The following is a 21,875-nucleotide window of genomic DNA, read 5'->3' on the forward strand; positions in this document are numbered from 1 at the left end:
ACCACAGGTCTGGCTTCCTTAGCCTGTGATTGGTCTTTTTTAAAATACACACCTCTGTGCCTAATACAGACCCAGCTTTGTGTTTCCTTGATAGAGGAGGAGTTAGGGAAGAGATAATTGTGGAGTCCTAAGAGAGAATGAGGGGCTGATAAGAGCCCTGGAGTTAGAAGGCTGATATGATAGTGTGTCCCTGCTGCCTCTCCTCCAATTACTGGCTGAAATGGCTCATCTTAATAAAAAATTTCCTGGAAGCTGTGGATAACCTTTGAGGAGGTTGTAGTGCCTTATTTTTATTACCTTTGTCTCTGTAGTCTGCTATTAACGTATCTCATTTCAAAATGAAAAGATTTGTCTTCCAAAGTTAGACTTATAAAAAGTGTTACACTCCATATTCTGACAAGTCTTTGGATAAACTTTTCCTTTTTTTTTTTTTTTTTTTTTTTTGCTATGTGTTTATCCAGTACATCTTGTGGAATCATTGTGCTTAATTTAAATAGTTGACTTTATAAGAGCTCATTTATACCCATGTATGCTTTACACACTTTATCTTTTCATGGAAAAAGCTTGGTTCAGAACGCTTCTTGCAGCTGCTGTGTAAGTAGAACATTGCAGAATTGCTGGAATATGCTCCATCAGAGATCCCAGAGCTGATAGCGATGCCTTGTTGCTTCTTTGGGAAGATAAATGTTGAATCAGCATTGCAATTAAACACGGTGAATGGACTGTGGACCTTGTCATTTCAAGGTAGCATTTGTTACAGGAGTCTCTAAAAGCACTGCTGGAGTTAAACATCTGTAAGTACTTTTATTATAAACCCTTATTTTTATAGCCTTATAGCTTGACCATAGAAATATGCCTTTGGCAAGAATTTGGCACACAGGCTGCTGTCACCACAGGAGTCAAAGTTATATATTTATTATCATCTCCTTCTTAAATCTAATTCATTTTAATTAGAGATGGGCTTGTGCTGCAGAATTTGGATCCAAATCTTAAACTCTTCTTTCCCAGGTTGAGAGGATGTATAGAGTTGACACTTATTTTTGGGCCTATCTTTTGTTTAAATTCAGCTGGCAACAGTTGAGCAGTGAGTTAGTATTGCTTTTACTGTTTTCTTTCAAAGAACAAGCTTTTTATTGTCAGTGTCCTTTCTTCCATTTAGAGTGATGTCTAGAGAAATGCTTGATTTTTTTTTTTTAGCATTATCTTTTGCAAAAAAATCTAGCTTCCAGCTTTTGTTTTCTTTGGAAGAGAACGAAAAGTTGGAAGACTTATGTTGCAACTTTGATTTGATTTCCTGGGTAAAGACTAATCTGTACAGTTCATATTAATAGCTCTGTAATTGCTGGGTCTGGATAATGACTTTCAGCTCTGGCTATCTCTGGAAGAAAGGTCAGGCTTCTCAGGGGGATTACAGAGCTGTGGTTTGTCTATGCATGAGGAAGACACCAAGGGCCAGAGCTCCGTTCCAGTTGAAACTGACCAGTGCTCTTTCAGATAACAGGAAAGGCTTTTTGAAGTGCATTAATAGCAAGGGGAGGTCTAAAGAAAACATTGGCCTGATCCTTGTTGAAGATGGTCACCTGTCTAATAGGGATGAAGAAAAAGCGGGGGCATTCAGTGTGTGTTTGCCTCAGTTTTTGGTGATACTCACAAACCTTGGTGTGCGCGATCCCCAGAGCTGGAAGCCCGTGAGAGCTGGGACAGTGGCTTTCCCCTTGTGGACCCTGAAACTGTGAGGGACCTCCTGTAAGAGCTGAATGTTCCCAAGTCCATGGGGCCTGTTGGGATTCATCCCTGAGTGCAGAAGGATCTCACTGGTGTTACAGCAGGACACCTCTCCATCAGCTACCAAAGGCCTTGGGAGCCTGGGGAGGTCTCTGCCAGCCACTGTTACTCCTATTTACCAGGAGGCTGGGAAGAAAGGCCCAGGAACCTGCAGGCCTGCTAGACCAACCTCAGTTCCTGGAAAAATTATGGAGAAGAATGTACTGAGTACTGTTGAAAGGTGTTTAAAGAATAATGCAGTCATCAGGTGCCATCACATGGGTCACAAAGGGCAAGTCCCATTTAATTAATTTGATCTTTCTGTGGTCAGGTCACCCACCTGGTGGGGAAGGGAAGGTGGTGAATGTAGTTTTTCTGCATTTTAGTGAGATTTCTGGTACTGTCCCTCACAGCATCCTTCTGGACAAGTTGTCCAGCTGTGGGATGAGGAGGTTCATGGTGTGCTGGGTGCAGAGCTGGCAGCAGGGCAGGGCTCCCAGGTTCCAGTGAGTGGGGTTGTGTCTGGCTGGTGAGCAACCACCAGTGCTGTCCTCAGGGCTCAATCCTAGGGCTGCTCAACATATTTATCAAAAGTATGGATGCAGGAGTAGAATGCACCATTAGCAAGTTTGATGGTGACACCAAACTGGAAGGTGCTGTTGACTGTCTTGAGGGACTGGAAGCCTTGCAGACGGATCTAGATAGATTGGAACATTTCACAATGATTAATTACACAATAATTTTGCAACAATTAATGGGGTGAAATTCCACCAGCCAAATGCCAGGTTTTTCACTGAGCATATGTATCAATTGGGAAAGGATTAACTGGAGAGTAGCTCTGCAGAAAGGGATCTGGTGATGCTCAGTAGCAGTCAGCAGTGTGTGCCTTTGTAGCCAAGAGGGCAAACCCCATCCCATAAAAATCCCCTCCCAAGTATTATCCTGGGGACAGAGATACTTGCTGATAAAGTGTGACAAAGAGTATCTTGCATTTGGAGCAGCTAATCAGTCATTCTCGGGTATCCAATTGCTAGATCTTTTGTTTTGCCTTTGTTGTTTTAAAAATAAAAAGTATTTCAGAAAATATAAAAGGGATTTTTGGTATAAATATACTTTTAAAATATTTGATATAAAAATCAGTGAATCATCAGTTGCATTATTATTTTTCCTATGTAACTTGTTTAAGCAGCAAATCAGCTGCTCAGAAAGTGTCTTGTTTTTATCTTAGTACTTTAAACTTCTGAAGGATTCAAACCTCTGTTTAAGCATAGCAAATAGCCTGTATATTGCAGCACTTCATCTACTGCTTCCATCAAGGTTCATTTTGTTTGCTTGCCTTGCCCATGATCTAGAGTTCAACAATGCTCACTGCTCATCAAGGCATTAATTTTCCCCTTCCTTCCCTGTGCATTGACCATACTGAGTTGAGATGGATTAGTACTGGAAGATTTTAATTGCACTTGGTACCACTGAGGGGTTTCTTTTGCCTACTAAGCAATTCCAGAAGTGCCTTATCTGTGGAATATTTCAGTGCTGTTCTTATCCAGGAGGCTGAAAACCGTGGTTTAAATGCTGTGCGCTTCTTCAATACCCTCACTCTGACTACTGATCCTATGCCTTTCCAATTATGCATTAATGTGTCTTCATTTTATAGAGTTTTCACTCTGTGCATGTGGATATTCTCAGCTCAGTCAGATAGAAAAAGAGAAAGATTTTTCCCAGGCTTAGCCTGGCAGAAATATCCACATGTGCACTAAGTCTCCATCTGTATTCCAGATTACCTGGGAACTGAAGATAAAGAAATAAATTCTCATTTAGATAATCCTGATGATAAAATCTGTGTTTGTTCTCTTGTTCCTGCCTTTGTTTCCTGTCAGCGCAAATATTGCTAAGACTTTGTACAAAACAAAGGCAGACAAAAATTGCTAATATTCCATGTATTGAATAGGTCTTACATCTTTAATTATTGTATAATTGCTTAATTGCTGTATAAAGGACAGTCTTCCATAAATGTGCAGCCCTGTTTTCAGGTCGTGGCAGTTGGTAACTGTGGTTATGTGACTGGGATGTTGTACAATAATGTGTTTTGGTGTGGCCAAGCACTTCAGAGTACAGAAATCTGAAGAAATTAAAAGATTGTTTTCCCACCATGATTCATGTTAAAGAAGTAAAGATTACAAGTGCATACAGAGCCAAGCATCTCCTAAATATTTTGGGCTTGTGTTATCGGGTTTTTTTTTTTTTTTGCTGAAGGGGGTTAGATTAATTTTGCAGAATTAAGTGATCACTTTGATATGAATGGTTACTCTCAAAGTCACATTCCAAACCTGTTTACTCATGCATAGTACAAGCACAGGGTTTCTTCTGTTGAGCATTCTCTTCAATACATACTCAGTTCAATGGGACAAAAAAATGGATCTGACCAGTTGTGAATAGGCAGAGAGCAGCAGAATCAGTAATACTGTGCTTGCAACACACACTTATAACAATCAGTTGTGAAATGTGTTATTTTTGGGACGTAAGGTAGATAAAAACAGGTAATGTATTATTATTATAGCTCTTACTTCAAGAATACCATCAAGAGAGGTAATGACATTTTGTTTGTGCAGTGCTGTACTCATGCCCATAGTTAATATGTATTTTCATGAGCACTGCAAGCAGCTTTTCTGCTGAGGCTATAAGTCATGTTTTTTACGTGGTGGTTTGGATGTCTATAGCTGAGAGGCACAAAAAATCTTCTGTTTGTTCACTGGTTTGAGTTTTGTGCATGTCTCCATTGAACCACCAGGTATGTTTGAGTGGTGTCTAGCTGAGATTACAGAAGGGAACAAGAATTCCCTAAACACTGATCAATGGGCAAGTGGTGTTGGTTGGCAAAAGAGCAAAAAAGGTTTGCCAAGAGTTATATTGGCTCCTGAGTTACAAGGATGTGCTCTGTCAGCTTCTCCTTTTCAGGGGCTCTGCTTGGGTTAGTACCTGATTTCACCTGGTGGTGAAGTGAGCTTCTTACCTGCTGGCTTTTCTGTTTTACTGCTTCTGTTTTACACACAAATCAAGTTTATCCTGATGTAACAGGAATAGTTTTCTTGCAATCAGTAAGTGAGTAAACTTAGGTTAATATCTGGATCATGCTTTCCTGTCAAACCAGCACCTTCTCCTACTGTATTGTGCACTTTTAATAGGGCTGTGGAATTCCCACTGTTTGTCTAAATATAGAGTTTAAAAAATAACCCATCAGGTGTAGAAAAACTGCAGAAACTTAGAAAAAGTGCAAGCTTGAGTTAGTATTTCATGTGTTACTGTTGCATGGAAGAATTAGAGCATTCTTGGAGGAGATCAGATGAGAGTAAATAGTTCCAGCGCTCAGCGAGAAGAGCTGCCCTTATGACAACTTAAATGAAGAGTTTTGCCCAGATTTAGTAACAAGTGCTGGTCTTGATATGCTCACAATATCACCATGCTGCATAAAATGTCTATATGTCTGAACTTGATAGGTTTCTACAATAGTGATAGTTGAGTCAAACTGTATAAACTAAATACTGCGACCAATGTGCACGTGATCAAAGATGACTGGTCTTGAATAATGTAGCACTGGGTTAATGCTGAGTTGTTTTGTGTTACTGTTCTTGTCATTTTCTTTTCTAAGAGAATGCATGTTGCTCTTTTATGTATTCCTTACTACTGTGACTGTATTATATAATATTTTTATCTCTGGTTTCCAAATGCAATGTCAAGTGCACTTGGACTTGAATACCTTATATATACATATATATTTCCTAGTTGAATTCCTAGTCTTCCTGTGCAAGAAGAATCAACATTTTTGCATTTGTAGAGACAGTCCAAAAGCCTGAAACTGTATGTAGAGCTAGCCAAAAAAGAAGCACCTGGAGCTGTGGTGCACAAAGTAGTCCAAAAACCACCCTACAGTATTTTCTTTATTTGAACAACAGAGACCAGTGTGTGGGTGACATACAGTGTCTTAACAGTTAATTGTTCTTGAATCTCATGGGATGGCAGAAGCTTATATTAAAATACTCTTTTTTCCCTTTTAAAGACCAATCTTTCTTCTCCTCCAAGCAGGGAAGTAACATAGTTGCTTACTGTGAATATTGCCTTAAAACAATGTGTACTAAAACATATATTACCACACTGAATTTTGGTAATCATAATGTTATTAACAAATATTGTTCTAAGAGCTTCAGTGTAAAGCATCATCGTTACCAAAATGTTTGTGCTTTTCTCAGAGCGAGCTGTTTAGCAGCTTGCTCTCCCTCTTTTTCGCGTTCCCTAACACTTAGTGAAAGCTGACTTTAAATATTACAGAGAAAAGCAAAAAGCCACACTGGAGACTTGCAATTTTGTTTCGAGTGTAACTTCACTGTCAAGGACAGCCTCTTCTTAGACTGTACTCTTCATGTGAGACCTCCAAAATGCTGACAGAGATGTCAAGTGAGTTTTAAATCCATTGTGAGCCTGTGTGAGCAGTACAGGGCCTTCATTTGGCAGAAAGGAATAGAAAAAAAATCTGTATTGCATGTTCACTATACCTTCTCCAGATTGTAACTAGATGTGGTCTGTGCTGGTGTTACTTTTCAGTCAGCTGATCTTGATGTACAGCCAAAGAGCACAATCTCATGTTCATTACCAGCTGGACAGAGAGGGGACATTGTACACGGAGCAGTGTTTGCTTCACACGCACAGAGGCATTGACAGCTTTGACAGTACCTTGTTTTACTGTACCTGAATGTTGCAAAGATTCTTTTATCTGTTGTATTGAGGAGGTTATTTATTACTTGGGGAAATAAGTTTAAGATGGTGGCTAGCAAAACAGACTTAAATGCATTTTGGGTTTGTTGCTAGGTCCCTCCATGCTTTAGTGTCTTTTGCATAGCCCCTGTTCCCCATTTGAGAGAGAACTGCTGAATTATATGTAGAAATTAAATAGCAATGGTGAACTGTTTACCTATGTCCTATGAAGGTGATTTTCCTTCCTCTTCATTGGCACTGCATGTATATTTAAAATTCTGGAAAATAAAAAATGCAGGTCTGCTTTTCAGAAGAACAAATTAAATGACACAATTTTATTCATATTTTCCCAGTGAAAGACCATAAAGTTAATTAAAATTTATTTTTATTCTAATAGTCATGAATTTGCATTCAAATAATTTGAAATGATCCTCTATGCTGTGCTTTTCATTTTGCATAAAAGAGATGCCAACTAGATGCTACTGGGAATATTTTTATCCCTAATGTCTATGTTAATCCCTTCCTGCTAAAAGACATATTTCTGAAATATTTATCATAAACCTGCCATGCTGTTGTCACATTGTTTCTTTCGTGGTGTGAGCAGTTCTGGGACTTCTGCCAGCATTGTTCCTTCCATTCAAATAGGAAACTTGCTACAAAGTGTCTGGTTCTCAGATGAACAACTCGGTGCTTGTTCATCAGCCTGACTTAAGTGATTCATAACCTAAATGTGTGATACCATGCAAACTAGGAGTAGCCAGTATGTGGCCTGTCAGTTTTACTGACGTTATATTTGCAAGTATAATTTTAATTGTATGTGCACATGGAGAGAGGGGAAGGGTTGATAATTTTAAACAGAAATTATTTCTTTGAAATATGAAGTTTGTGCTGCTTAATAAGTTTTACAAATAATAAGGGGGAAACGGCATGAGACTGACACTTTGATTTATGGCTTTTTTAAATCAGAAACTGTTACAGCATTAGTTCTTCTGCTGTCTTTGATTCTGAGACTGAACAAGTGAGAAATATTTGTACATACTGAAAGAGGGGGTCTTGAATCTCTTGAACTTGCAGTGTGTTCAAAATACATTGGAACATCTCCCTTAGAAGAGCCTGATTCTAGGAGGTTTCATTTATGAAATCTGTTTCAATTGGCAAAATAAAAAGTGTTCCTTCAAGCACTTCATTTGTGTGCAGTTTTCAGATTTTTAATTTCTTACTTGCTTTGTAACATGAAATAACTTTTTATATATAAAAATTGTTTGAATGCACTGCTCATTACTCTGGTTGCATTTAAAATGGAGTTCTATTTTAGCTCTGAGTGTTCTGAGAATAGTAAGAATAATTTGATAATGCTATTTCCTCATGAAATCATTTAAAGTAGAAGTGTTTCCATTTCAGGATTCTGGAGTACTGTCTGGTAAAATTAGATGTTGCACTTGAATACATAATTAATGAAACTCTTGAACCAAACTTTGACAGCTATTCTAAAATTATGACAAATTTGGGATTGTTTTTTAATATGTGCTAGAATCTACCTGCAGCATAGGTGCATTCTCCTTAAGAAATGGTTGTGTAGCATTTGTATATAAAATTCAATTGTTTCAATTCATTGAAGGAGAAAAGCCCAAATTATATAAAAAAGGATATTTCTCATAGTGAGTCAATCTTATATACATCAACATGAAGTTCAGCACAAGTCACAGACAAAATTAGAATCCTTTCAACTTTCAGTCCATGGAGCCATTGAAGCTTTTGTGGTCAAGGTGCAGTTGTTAGTTTACAGACCTAGGATACGTCTGGATCAGAGCACCATATTCCCCATTTCAAAGCAGGACACAAAATCTTTGTGTTGGGAGAGGCAGTAGCTCAAACCTACCTTAATGTGGACCTCCTTCCACTGTAGAGCTCCTGTCCTCCTGTGTGTTGTCCTAAAGAACTTATAAGCCTCAAACTGTACTCTTTCCTTTCATCTGCCTTTAGTTATTCTCTCACTTCTCACCAAATCATTCTGACACCTCTGGGCAGCCTCAAATCCTTGGACTTTTCCTGTCTCTCTGCCCCACACTTCTGATGAAAGAATTGGTTGCTGTTAATGCCACTGCTGTCCCCAAAACACTGATTTGTACAGGACCTCTTAAAAAGTATTTCTCCTTGATTTCTCTGTTTCTCATTAGCTATTAATATGGTAATAGACAACACTCATGGGCCATTTTTTGTTGAAAGTATATAAATAAAAACAGCATCACCACCTGATGTATGTTTTGATTTCTAAACTGTATACTGTCAATATTGTAAGCCTATGCAGGAATCTGAAAGCCAAGTTGTTTCCTTTACTCCTGTGTCATTGCTGGTGATAAATAAGAAATTATAACCAGGAACTGATATTAATACACAAAAAATAAAGTTCCAGACAGCCTACAATAGCATGGCTCTGAGATATAATAAATAAAACTTATCATGGTATAATTATTACTATAAGCTTGTAACATTTGCCAAGTTATAGTGTTGGCAGAAGGTCTTTAACATTGCCTTAAGGAATGTAACAGTATGGCCCCATTGTAACTCTTCTCTGTGTGTTGATTTAGGACGCAGTCTTTTGTTCTTGGTTTGGACCAGCTTTCCTCAAAATTCCTTACTTAGTGGGTATCACCTCCTGGTAATGCTACAGGAAAAGCTCGGGTCATGCTTAGGTCATTGCTAAAACTATGAGCTAGTGTTTTCCAAGAAAAACACTGTAAACTATATTTGAAAGGGGAAATGTTATTAGATACAGTTAATTAAATTGGATTAGTTGTGCATCGGCTCTTCAGTCCGAGAGATTCACTTTCCTGTATGTCTTCTGGATAGAGAGAAACCAGAGTGTTTGATTCCAGTCTTCGTTGGACTGAAGTATTTTTGTATCAACAGCAGCAAGGTACAACATTGCGTCTGAGCATGTGATCCTGATTTTGGTAGGCTTGCTTGCATTGCACTTCAGAGGTTATCTGCTTTTGCCAGAAATTGTTAAGTTTGTAATGTGGCTGGAAGTACAACTGCAGATACAATTATTTCCTGCCATTAGCGTTACACTGCTGCTTAACTCCCATGTGTGTTCACAGAAGTTGAAAATACCCCACTGGATGTACCAGCAGCCCTAGTCCAATAAAGCTTAAAAATCTTCTTAAATAATGATAAAGGAGCTGCTGCATCACTGAAATGAAGTGAAATGCAAGCTTACATACTTTTCTGAATGAGCAAGAGTCTGGGAAAAATATGTGGTAGGTCAGCTACAGCAGGATGTTACAGGAGGCTCTCAAGTACAAGACATTTGTTTCGAGCATGTTCAAGGAGTCTTCATAAACTAGGAGTTAGGCTATTGGTAAAACAATAAATAATTTTCAAGCGGCAGTTAATGGCATTGAGTATAGCATAAGAACAAAATATAATGTGGTAAGACTTGTGCTTAAAATATTTAGCTATTGGAAAGAAATTTCTTGACACACAAATCACTTGCCAGTCTCTTAACTGTTTGTTTCACTTTATAACTTAGGATAAACCAATTTCCATATTAGATATTGTGTTTTACTGTTGACTTTTTAAATTGTTCTATGAATTTAAATAGCTTTTAATATTCAGTTAAGATAGACATCTTGGCCTCTTCATTATGCAGCCAGCCATATTTTCAGATCAATAGCACATATTTTTGATCATTGAATGATTTTATGAAAATACTTGGAGGGTTCCAGGGTTTAACACTCTAGTGGACACCTGTGAAATTAACCAAAATTAAAACACATTTTTCTGACACGCTGCATTATCTATCTATTCAGAAAGAAAAAATTATCAGAGTAAATACCTAAAGCTAAAATTGTTTAGCCCTTATTTCCCAGCTTCTTGCTTTCAATAGAAAAAAAAAAAAGTCATATTTCTATCTTTAAATTTGCTGGAGTCGTCATTCTATTTAGAGTAAGACAAGCGTGAGGTCTAAAGTTACATGAATTTGGTCATAGTGACCCTGAATTCTTGACTGTAAACACCATAAATCTTCCCTGCAATAATTAGTTTCACATTGTAAAGGCCATGCTGTGAAGGGTAATTCCTCATGCAACAAGTTAAGTTTCTAATTTGTTTTCCATAGCACAATGAATTCCAAAAGCTTTCACCATGTTTCTAGTGAGTCATTTATCAGCTTCATAATCAAGCTTAGAAGGGACATCACAGATCATCTGCAGCAGAAACCAAGTTGTGTATTTCACTATAGCAGAGTAGGCAAGAGTGCCCTAGGGCTACAGTGTTTCATATTATTTATTTTTTGCTCTCAGCATTAGCTTTGTTTTATAAAATTTTCAACTGAAAAAGCTTTCTGAAAAGTAATCAGAATCTGTAAGCTGAATCCAGAGATTCGGTTTCTCAAATTTGCATACAGAGAGTATATTAAACAGGCTTTATTAATATGCCATACATATTTCTGTACTGAATTATTACTTCACACTATTGTAAAGGCTCTCCCAACACAGAGAAACACCAACACCGTGACCCAGCTAACACACAAGTACAGAAGGTGTTGTCTTTGTTCTATCATGTATTTTTCAGAAATGGTCTGTTACAGTTTTTCCTAGTCACAAGTACAGAATTTTGTATATTGATGCTTTATAGAGTCATAAAATATTTAGCATAATTCCTCTCCAAGTAGGTTTTTAGTAATTGGTTTGATAGCAATAGGGTATATCCCTAGAGTAGGCTTTTGAAGTGCATCTTTTAAAGCACTGCTAAACTCAGTAATATTTTCATCCCATCTTGATTCTGGTGAGACCTTTTTACAGTTTTTCCCTGGTTCATTTGGGCTTTAGATTTTTTTGGGCTGGTGTTGGTGGAATAAATATTTTTTATATATTTTGATGTTTTTAAGGACACTGCTTTTGAAGAAAATGTATCCAGTACTTTTGACTCAAGTAAGCATCCCTTCAAATATCATATTGCTTCTGTGGTGAAGCAAAATTGATTCAGCCAAATAACTAAAAAAAGTCATCAAAAGCCAGCATTAATTATTATGTACCTTTTTTAAGAACAATTTAGGTAAAAAAAAATCTGCCTGCCATGCTGAGAGCTTAGCTTAGCATACAACAGCATGTCAGAAATGTTTATAGGACAATTGTTGAATACCTGTTGAATGTCAGACAGGTATGTAGATCATCTCTGCAGTGAATGGTGACTTGGTCTCTTTCAAGTTTCATTCAGGCACAGAGACCATCTCTTAAATATGTGCCTCTGTTCCAGATGCTGTGCTAAAAATTCTGAGGTAACTTGTGTTGGGGATTATTAAGCCCATAAAATAAATGGGTTGTTGAGGCTTATGATTCACCTGGTTCCTTCTTTCCCTGCATTTTTCAAAGAAAATGTGCAACTAAACCTGTACCATGAAACTGTGATGTTAGACAAGGCAATGTACCCAAAGCAAATATACTTGAGAAATGCTTTGCGGGTTTTTGCAAAGGTTCTGTGAGCAGGTTGTTCCCTAGAGTAACAGACCTCCCTCTGGCATTCTAGCTCAAGAGCTTTTTTTTATTGCTCAGGTGACTTGGTTGAGAAAATATGTTCTGCTTAACAGTTGCCCACTGTCAGTGACCATTATTTTCTTTCCAGTTGCATTTTCAAAACAGATGCAGATATATAGAAATGGTGTTGCCAGGTGAGGCAGTTTTGAGGAATGTGTTGGGCTCATGACCTGGAGCTGAACAGGCAGAGATCTCTGTGACATCTGGAGGCTGTTGTATTTTCTGTGGCTGTGTAGGGTCAGGTGGAAGGGCTGGGGTTGGGTCCAAAAGCTCTTTTAATGTTGAGCATTGATGATGAGAAGTTTGAAGTCAGATTTCAGTGCTTTTGAGAATCAGGACTTCATTAGGAGGGACGGCTACTTTATGTTGGTTGCCATGAGCATTGAGCGTACACTGAATCCAGAGGACATACCCTCATTCTGTGTTGTAAGCCTCATCACTCTCTATGCATTACCAGTTTTATCTCCATTAATATTGTCACCCCAGCAGGAGGAGTTCTTTCAGACATAACAAAGTGTATTAAACAAATGCAGACTTAAAATTCAAGATCTTTTAAAGTCCATTTAAGACTTCCCCAAAATTACACTTTCTTACTGCATGAGTTGAACACTTACAAGTCCTGCTGGCTTCCACTTAGAAGTCTGTAGTAGATCCCAGGTGTCTCAGTTTGTGCATCCACAATTTAGGGCTGTAACCCAAAAATTGTATTGAAATGTTGTGCTCAGTGTTGTGGAGATAGTGAGGAAATTGAGTTTTCTTGGATGAATATATACCCTTGCCTCAAAGGTATTTGTTCTGATGAATGTAATTAGACTTTCCCTTCTTCTGTAATTCCCTGCCTCATTCAGTAGATAACAAGTAGTTAACAAATAATGGTCACTGAACAAGTCTGGCGAGTTCATGCACGGTCAGGGGTTGTTCATCCCTGCTGCAAGGGATGAGCCAGTATAACTGCTACCTGTTGAACCCCTAATCCCTGAGATAATATGAGTTAAAATATTTTTCTTAGTTCACAGTAGGCAGTGCTGTACAGATATTTGCCTGTACAGGGACTTTCTTTTTAGTTGGTCATTTAGCTTATTGTGAGTATAGGCCCTGCTGAATATTGGGCTGTTGCTTTCAAGCTTCTCTAATGTCCCTACGTTTTTCATAACAGCATCGGGTGGGTTTTTAGCTTAGGCACAGAACAGTTGCTCTCATCCTCTTATGAGCTCTAACACTGACTTCTTATCTCCTGTTCATCCTTGTGTTCCATGAGGACTGCTCTCAACTTGGGCCTCATCCTGCACCTTCAGCTTCCTTCCTCAGTGGTGTGAAAGCCTAGAGATGTTGTCCCTTAGCATCTGTGTGTGTGCTCTTCAGAAGCTTTCCAGTTTGGGGATGGACTGTTTGAAAAACTACCCAAGTCTTTTTAAATCACACGTTCCATGTTGAAAAAGCCCCGACAAAGACAAGCCCATTGACTTAGTCTGAGGTCTAGAATTCTGAATTCAAAGGTCTCCTAAGAAACTTGGTCAGGGCTTTCCAGGAAAGAACATGTCTTTTCCTACTGGCAATGATAATAATCCCCTACTGCTCACAGAATGTAATTTAAATTACTCAGAGGCTTTTGGCTTGCTTGTGGATGCCTCTTGATGAAGATTAGCTTCAGCTATATATTTGGGAAAATTTTCACAGAAAAGTTCAATCATTAGACTAGTCAGCAATTTGTTGTGAATTTCTGAGGGGAGAGCTGTCACAAAAGAAACTGGCTCTTCTTCAAAAAAGCTTTTACAACACAGTCTGTTTTGATCTATGGCTGCACTAAAAAATATGTGAGGGAAAAAGATCTGAGATAGTTAAAAAGTCCCTGATGAGATTTTTTTTTTTTTTTAATAAAGAGAGCTTTCATGTTCAGGCAACACTTTGTAATGAAGTACAAGCAAACCTATCTTGGAATTTTCAAACCAACTTTTAAAGTGCTTTGATTAACTAAAACTGGAGCATTGTTACATTTTTATTTGAAAATCCTCTTTTAGTTCTTTTTCCTCCCCCACTCTGTCTTCTGGTATGGGAACGATTTCTGAAATCATATATGTTTTCACAGAACAAAAAGATTATCTTTCATTCAGCTCTTGAGTCTGTTCACTAGCTGAGGATCTGCCCCGTGCACTTCCATGAGCCCCTTGAAGTGTGAACCTGATATTCTGTTGAAGTGTGTGTTGCTATATCACTTTCAAAGACAGCAGAGATCTGGGGTCACTTTCTGCTGTCCGTGCTCATGCTCAAGTGGTGCCTTGTGCTGCCTAAAAAATTTCACAAAAACTATTCATAGAAGAAAGTCTTCTTTAGTGTAAATAGACGCTGAAAATTTTTAAGCTCTTGCATACAAGTGGTAGTCATCATGAGTTTGGACACAATGCAGAAGTCACTGATATTATGCTACTTTATTTTAAGGATTAAAAGCTGCAAGAAAATGCAGTCTTTCTCTACCTGCTCAGCCATATTTGCTTATTTATTTCATGTCATTAGTTTGGTAAGAGAACATTAGAAAGGTAGACTTTAGATGGAGTTTAACATCATACTGACTTTCAAATCAAATTGCATAAAGGAGCTTACTGTCTTTTAGCTTCAGTGGCAAAAGTATGTATTTGGACACCTTAAAGAATGTTTTCAAAAAACTTTGGAGTTGCAGTGGATCTGTTTCAGGCGTGCTTTTCCCAAGGGTTGGTCCTTTAGGGAGCAGTCTTCTTCTGAGGAGAGGACAGTGGGCAAGTGGAGCCTTAGCACTGGTACTTCTGTGTATGTGTCACTGCCTCACAAAACCTTGCTAGGCAAGTAATTTAAAGAGAGCTGGTGTAACTGAACTTGCTTGGGAATTTGTGATTAACTTTTTGCATATTGAGCTTTTTTTTATTTAATGGTATATTTTGGTTTCTTAAAATCTTTGATTTGCTAAAATTGCATGCAAAGCCTGTGTTTACAGTATGACTTATTTCACCCTATGTTATGAATGTATTATTTTTTGGAAGTATGGCTGGAAAAATTGAATATACTGTTGTATGTCAGCTGTTTATAATCAAAGAAATATGTTTAAAAGAGTTCTAGGACTTTTATAAACTATGCATGCAAATTACTTTTGGAATTGCTTTATTACATTCAGTTGTGATTGCCATTGCTTTGGGTAGCTATTCAAATCCATTGTTATGAATTAATTACAACCATAATACAGCCTTTTCATACATTTAACTACAGTTACATCAGCTAATCAAAGGTGCATGCATGTTATGCTGCCACAGAGCATGGCATAATTAATTTTTAATGTTACGTTTATTTCTCTAGTACGTATTATTTTTCTAAAAATAGAACCCAGACTTTAAAAACTGAAGATATTTGATTGGGCATTAAATACACGTGTGCTTTTTGCAGCAAGAACATCTAGTGAAATATTTGAAATAAACTGGCAAGGAAGTGAACTTCTGATCCATGTACTTTAACTCCCTCGGGAGTGTGCTGTTCATTTGTTAATGCACACAACACATCGTTTGTGTGGGAGATGCCAAGTCCTGCTGTGTTTCTCTGTTTTTCTTTCATATGCATGCAAACATGCAACACTCAAGTTCTACAAATTTAACTGCTGTGATCCATGGGAAAATTTGCTACATTTGCATGCATGAATATGTAGGATTTCTAAAAGGAGAAAATCATATAAAAATATACCTGTGTGTACACCCATATGTACTCACTTAATGTAAATATGTACATTCAAAAGAAAAAAGCCAGTGTGAACATAACATGCATTTCTTACATACCTGATGCTTTTCCCTGATGTGTGTACTCTGTGGCTAAATGGGGATAGAAAACTGGTTTGAAACATTCTCAAACAGTTGACTTTGCTGCTGCTGCTATTTTTATCCAAACCTCTACCACATTTTTTTGGGGCTGTTTTTCTAATAGGGCAGTAATCAATCCCCTGTGGTTCTTACAGTGAACTGAACTGCACAGACCTCTTGCCTGATTTTCAGCCAGAAATAGAAGAGGTGCTTTTAGGTGTTAGGACTTAAACCTGAAAAACATATCAAACAGATCAACCAATAACTGTGTTCTGTTGATAATAGGCAGGCAAAGCAACCAAAAGCTAAAAGGCTTGTAGAGGGAACTGCTAGCAAAAGCTCAAATGGGTGTCAGCTGGCCACAAATTAATTGAGGCTGAGAAGGGGGGAGGGGAAATCCAACTGCAAGAAAGTGAAGTTCTGGAGCTGCCTTTCAACGGGAATTTGAGCAGCAGGAACCAGACTGATGCTTGCATAACTCTTGAGGCAGTTGATGGGGTGGTGCTGTGATATGGTTGCTGAAATGCCTAGAAATGCAGGTGGTGGAAATCCTTCCTGGTGTGGGCTTTATCAGATTCAGGGACACTGTACCCTGTGTGTCACCTCTGCTTCCCCAAAAAGTTCAGCTGGGAGCAGAAAGCAAGATGAGTTCTGTTGGAACATGTCATGGGATTAGGATTGCTTAAATCAAAGTGGCAAAAATGGGAACAAAAGGGTTTAAATAAATAATTTTTTCTCCATTTAAATGTATGCATCCTCCTTATATAAGGCTCACTGTCCTCTCACAGAATTGCAGGGTTAACTCCAGCCACCACAGTAGAAAGCTACAAGTCTGCTCCCATCCCATTTTGCTCTGTCCTCACCTTTCTTACCCCACAGTTCTTTTTAAAATGGCAATTGTTGCTTTCTTTTTGAATGCAAAATAGACCAAAATCCAGAGCCATATCAGGTTCTTGCTGTTAGTCCCATCATATGGTTATTAATCCTGACATTAAGGTTGACATAAACTGATAACAAATGACTGCGGAATGGCTCCAGGTCTACCCTATCTTTAAAAATCAAGAAAAATATTTAGCAAATAGATAAAAACTTAGTAGTTTTAGTGTGAGTCCCCCAGTTTAAGCTTTTGTAGGAGAGTATTATTTTAAAGGCATCAAAACCAATTTTTAGAAAATTATTTCAACATTTTTCAGTGCAATTAGAATTTTTCTATTCTAGATCACTTCTTGGTGAGTTTTTTTCCAGCTAACATTTATTTGTTTACATTCTTACCCCAATTTCACTATTTTACTGTTACTATTTTACTATCAGGTTATGAAAATGTGACATTTCTTTGTCCTTAGCTCCTTATCCTAATTATCTATCTACATTTTCATCTACACAACCAGTTTGCATGATGTAGGTAACAAAGTTGGTCAGTTGAAACTATAAAAGGAAAAAGAACAATATCTGAAAGCGAAATATATTTCCCTTTGGCAGTTTCTCAGTGAATGCTGGTGTACCACCCAGGCTTCAAGAACTGCCTTGCTTATGAAACAAAGGCAACATAGAATCAAACAATGGTTCAATTTCATGCTTCATTTCAGACTTCATTAAACGTATTTGTTTCACCTCATCTTCATGAAGGTCCCAAAAAGAGACAGGAGCCTTGATTAATATAGATTGCAGGAAAAGAGGAAGAAAGAAAACTTCATAAATATTTTTAAAATCGGATTTATTTGCTCCTTTGCCTGCTGTTGTGCAGATTTTTATTCCCTAATATTTTTTGAGCTTTTTCTTTCCTTTTGTTTATTTCTCTCATTGCTGCAGAAGATATAGCACAGTTATTAAATCCCTGGCAAAACTCAGCTCAGCCTTGCAAAACTGCCCATGGTTGTTTCTTCTACAGATTACAGTTCTCAGGAGAGTTTCTGAACTGCTTGGCCAGCAGCTTGGCACTATTCCTCTTTGCTTTGTTTTACAAAAGGGTCAAAGACCCCAAATAGAGTAACTGTTTAATTTTGTTTACTTTATTCTTCAGGATAGAAGAAAATAGTAGCACCCTGCTTTATGGGTTCTTTTTATTGTTCTTCCCCTGTACGTGTTTACAGCCAGTGGCCAATGAGATGAAAACCTTCTTGCACTACTCTGGCACTGTTGAACTCACACGGAAATGTCTGCTGGCTACGATGGAGAGAGAGTTTCCACTCTGTAGGTATTAAATGTGAGAAAGCCAGAATCCCATTTTTTCCCATTACCCTTTGTTCAGGAAAACTCAGGTTCAGCCAGCTCCAGAATGAAGCTACTCTGTCACCAGATCCGAAGTAGAGATGTGTAGGGTGTGGTGTCCTGTCTCAGGGGGTGGCTGTCATGATGACTTCCTCCTGATATCCAAACTAAACCTCCCCTGACACAGCTCCAGGCCATTCCCTTGGGTCCTGTCGCTGCTCACCAGAAAGAAGAGATCAGTGCCTGCCCCTCCTCTTGCCCTCAGGAGGAAGTTGTAGCTGCAATGAGGTTTCCCCTCAGTCTCCTGCAGGCTGAATGGACCAAGTGACCTCAGCTGCTCCTCAGACAGCTTCACCTCCAGGCCCTTTCTTCCCCGCTTTTTGGTGACATGTTTTATTTCTCCATCTGTCTCTGTCCCTTTCCCCACCTGGCAGTTAGGTTCCATGTGCTGAATGAGTTTCTGCTTTCTGCAGTGTTCAAGAGGTCTTGTTGTCCGTTGAAATTTCATTCAGGTATACTTCAAATGAAATTTTGGAGGCCTGTGGTGCTGACACACTGAACAGTGAAATACTAACCTAGATGAAGTTTTCACCTTTCTTATTTAAAGGAGGCACAACAAATTCACTATCATGTGTACCTGCAGTTTTTTTCTAATACAATGTTTTTATGTAGTGCTTTTTTGGCTGCTGAATTTTGAAACATTTGGAGAAACTAATTTTAAGCTAGTTAAATGACAGCAAGCTGTTGAACTGAACTTAGCTTTCGTTTATGGAAAATCCAGAGGAATGAGAGAGACAAGGACTTCTCTAAGGGACATTGTATCAAATATCAAAAACATAAGCTAACCTTGATAATTTACATAAATGCTACAATATGTGATTTAACTGAAAGTTAGGATTTCATATTTTAAGTGCAACCTCTTGCCTCTGTCATGTGGAGATTTGAAGCAAGTCTTGCAAAAATTCCTCAGCTCAGCAAGCCTGCTCTTAAGCTAACAGCTAATACAGTGTAGAGATCAAAAGGGTTGGTTCAGTTTTGTTTGGAACCTGTACATTGTGATAAGATCTACATGAGACCAAGCTGAATATTTTTCATATTACATCTGTGGTTTACCAGAAGTGACAGTATCATATAATTAGTGATGTAATGTTTGAAACATTTAGTAAAGTTGCATGTGGATCTAATCTTTATGCCTAGTGGAGCTATTATATTTTTGTGTAGACTGTAACTTCTTTTCTGTAATGTCTTTATAGCTCATAGTTGATTGGAATGATGTCTATTATAATAATTCTGTGCCTAAGGCTAAAACTTATGGGACATAAATGAACTAATATCTCTTGAATTCTGTTTGATTTTACAGTAATAAAAAACTAAGATTTGTCACCTGCTAAATCTCATATATATATATAATTCAAGTAGTCAATTTCTTATTCACTTAATATTTAAATAGCAATATGTGGGTTTTTATTGGTAATAATAGTTATAAGATATAACAACTGTCATTAGGATAATTAACTAGCAAAATCTGGAGAGTCATGAAGAGTGGAATTTAGAACTAATTAATTACATTTGTAAATGGTTTTCCTTATTTTAGACTCATGCTGTAGATACCCTGTGGCACATTCTGAAGCGCCTGGCTTTGCATTGCGAACAAAATTTTTGTACACACCTTTCTGGGTGATTTTGGGGTTTCACTCCATGGCCAAAGTAGATTATGACTCACCAGAAGGACAGATTCCTCTGTACTGTGGTACAGGAGGGACGCATCTTCTGCATGCTGGGGCCATCTTTCCATGCTCTAATACTCATTGAAGCACTATGGCAGCAACTAGAGTAGTATTTCTCTGTGCATGTTCTTCTACAAAATACTTCCTTCCTAAATGGAAAGAATATTTGTTTCCTAAATTGCCTCTGGATCTCCTGACAGTGACAGAGGGCTTATTTAAAGTGCCCTTATCTCAGACATGACAGACTGCAGGTGCACTGACTCTTAGGTCAGTCTTGGCAACAACCTGGGGTTTGGGGTTTGGTTGGTTGGTGGGTTTTTTGTTCAAATTTTTGTTAGGTCTTTTCTTTCCAGTTCCATCTTTAGTAGGTGAATGCCTTGTTTCTTTGGCAATATCCATTATTTTTGTTGGTTCCAGTTAGCATAAGATTTTGTCAGTTGTAATACAAGTTTTTCACATTATTGCCATTAAGAAATACTGGTGGGCAACTTTAATCTGGACATGATACATTGCTCTGATCTCATTGACAAGATGGTGATCAGTCAAAGATTGGACTTGGTGATATTGGAGGTTTTTTCCAGCCTTAATGATTCAATGAATTCATTTATCACTGTGTGTATGTGTAAAATCAAAGAAAGGGCTATAACAAATCCTTTTTTAATTCCTTATTGCAATAAACATTTAAAATGTTAGGGAAAAGTCGCATCAGTAGGGTTTGCTATTTGAAGCTGGCTGTGACATGAAACATGTGAACAGCTTTCAGGGCTGGATTTGAGAGAAGGCCATGATTGTCTTAGTTCTGTCAACCATAGTTATGTAAATATTTGTTTGACTTTTATTGTAGGTGTTTGTTGAAAGTGCTGGCAGGTTCCTTGCCCTTATTTTTGCTTTTTACCCCTAAGCAGTGTACACCATGTACAACTGATTTTCAGTCATTCTGAGAACAACTGAACAAATATAAAGATTTTTTTTCCTAGTATAAATTGTCATATATATAAAAGTATATATATATGCAATAACAAAAGATTGTTAACAATTTTTTGTTGCAAATGAACTTTGTCAAAGTGGCTCTAGTGTTCACTAATGCAGCCATTTCTTTTAAAATTAATATTATGAATTTTGACATTCAATGGGAGAGCTTGTGATAATAAACACTGTGACTCTGTGTAATAGAAGTTTGAATGCTCTGGCCCTTACAGTTTCTTGCATCAGATAATGAGAGTATTTTATATGTGCAAGTGTCAGAGAAATTTAACCATACTCTGTGAGTAATGGTTAATAATAAGTCTAGATATAATCAGTAAAATATCAGCAGAATTGCGTGCAAGCAAGTGTGGGTTAAATAACCCTTTTATTTTTAATTTATTGTAGCTACATGGATACAGTCCAGAGCATACTTACTCCAAGTTTTGATCCACTGAGATGTACATGATAAAAATTCAAGAGTTTTTTTTTGTAATTTGGGACTTCAGAGGGTTTTTATATAAGGGCACTTTGCCTATGGAATCATCTTTCCAGAGCAGTCTTTGAGATCACTGTGCTTAGAAACTTTGAAAGTTCAATGCTATAAAATGTTCATGGGAAATAAATATTGAACAGTGCCTGAGAGACAGGCAGAAAAGAGGGCAGGTTTAGATTATATATTAGAAAGAAATTCTTTACTGTGAGGGTGGTGAGACATTGGCACAGGTTGCCCAGAGAAGCTGTGGATGCCCCATCCCTAGCAGTGTTCAAGGCCAGGCTGGATGGAGCTCTGAGCACCCTGGGATAGTGGGAGGTATCCCTGCCCATGGCAGGGGGTTGGAACAGATGATCTTTAAGGTCCCTTCCAACTCAAACTCTTCTATGATTCCCTTAATTCTCCTCCCCTTATTTTTTCAGCAAGTTGCTGCCTGTCTCTGTCTGTTCCTGTGTAAAGGTATCTGGACTCACTGAATGCTTCTCTGCTTGCATAAAATGCTAATAGGGGCAGCAAGTTCTAGGCTACTGTGGTGGAAAGCATCCTAATTAGGTACTCTGACTCCTTTGACAGCCTGTGATTCTGGGCTAACATGCTCAGAGAGAGAGAAAAGAGGAGCAGG

At 38.0% G+C, this 21,875-nt stretch overlaps 1 protein-coding gene across 6 annotated transcripts in view; it reads left to right on the forward strand.

The window, feature by feature from the left end:
* Positions 1–21,875, forward strand: part of KCNQ1 (potassium voltage-gated channel subfamily Q member 1) — a 329,508-nt gene that overhangs the window by 127,429 nt on the left and 180,204 nt on the right. The window lies entirely within an intron of this gene.

This window comes from Anomalospiza imberbis, chromosome 6, assembly GCF_031753505.1.
Source record: "Anomalospiza imberbis isolate Cuckoo-Finch-1a 21T00152 chromosome 6, ASM3175350v1, whole genome shotgun sequence".
NCBI classification, from domain to species: Eukaryota; Metazoa; Chordata; class Aves; order Passeriformes; family Viduidae; genus Anomalospiza; species Anomalospiza imberbis.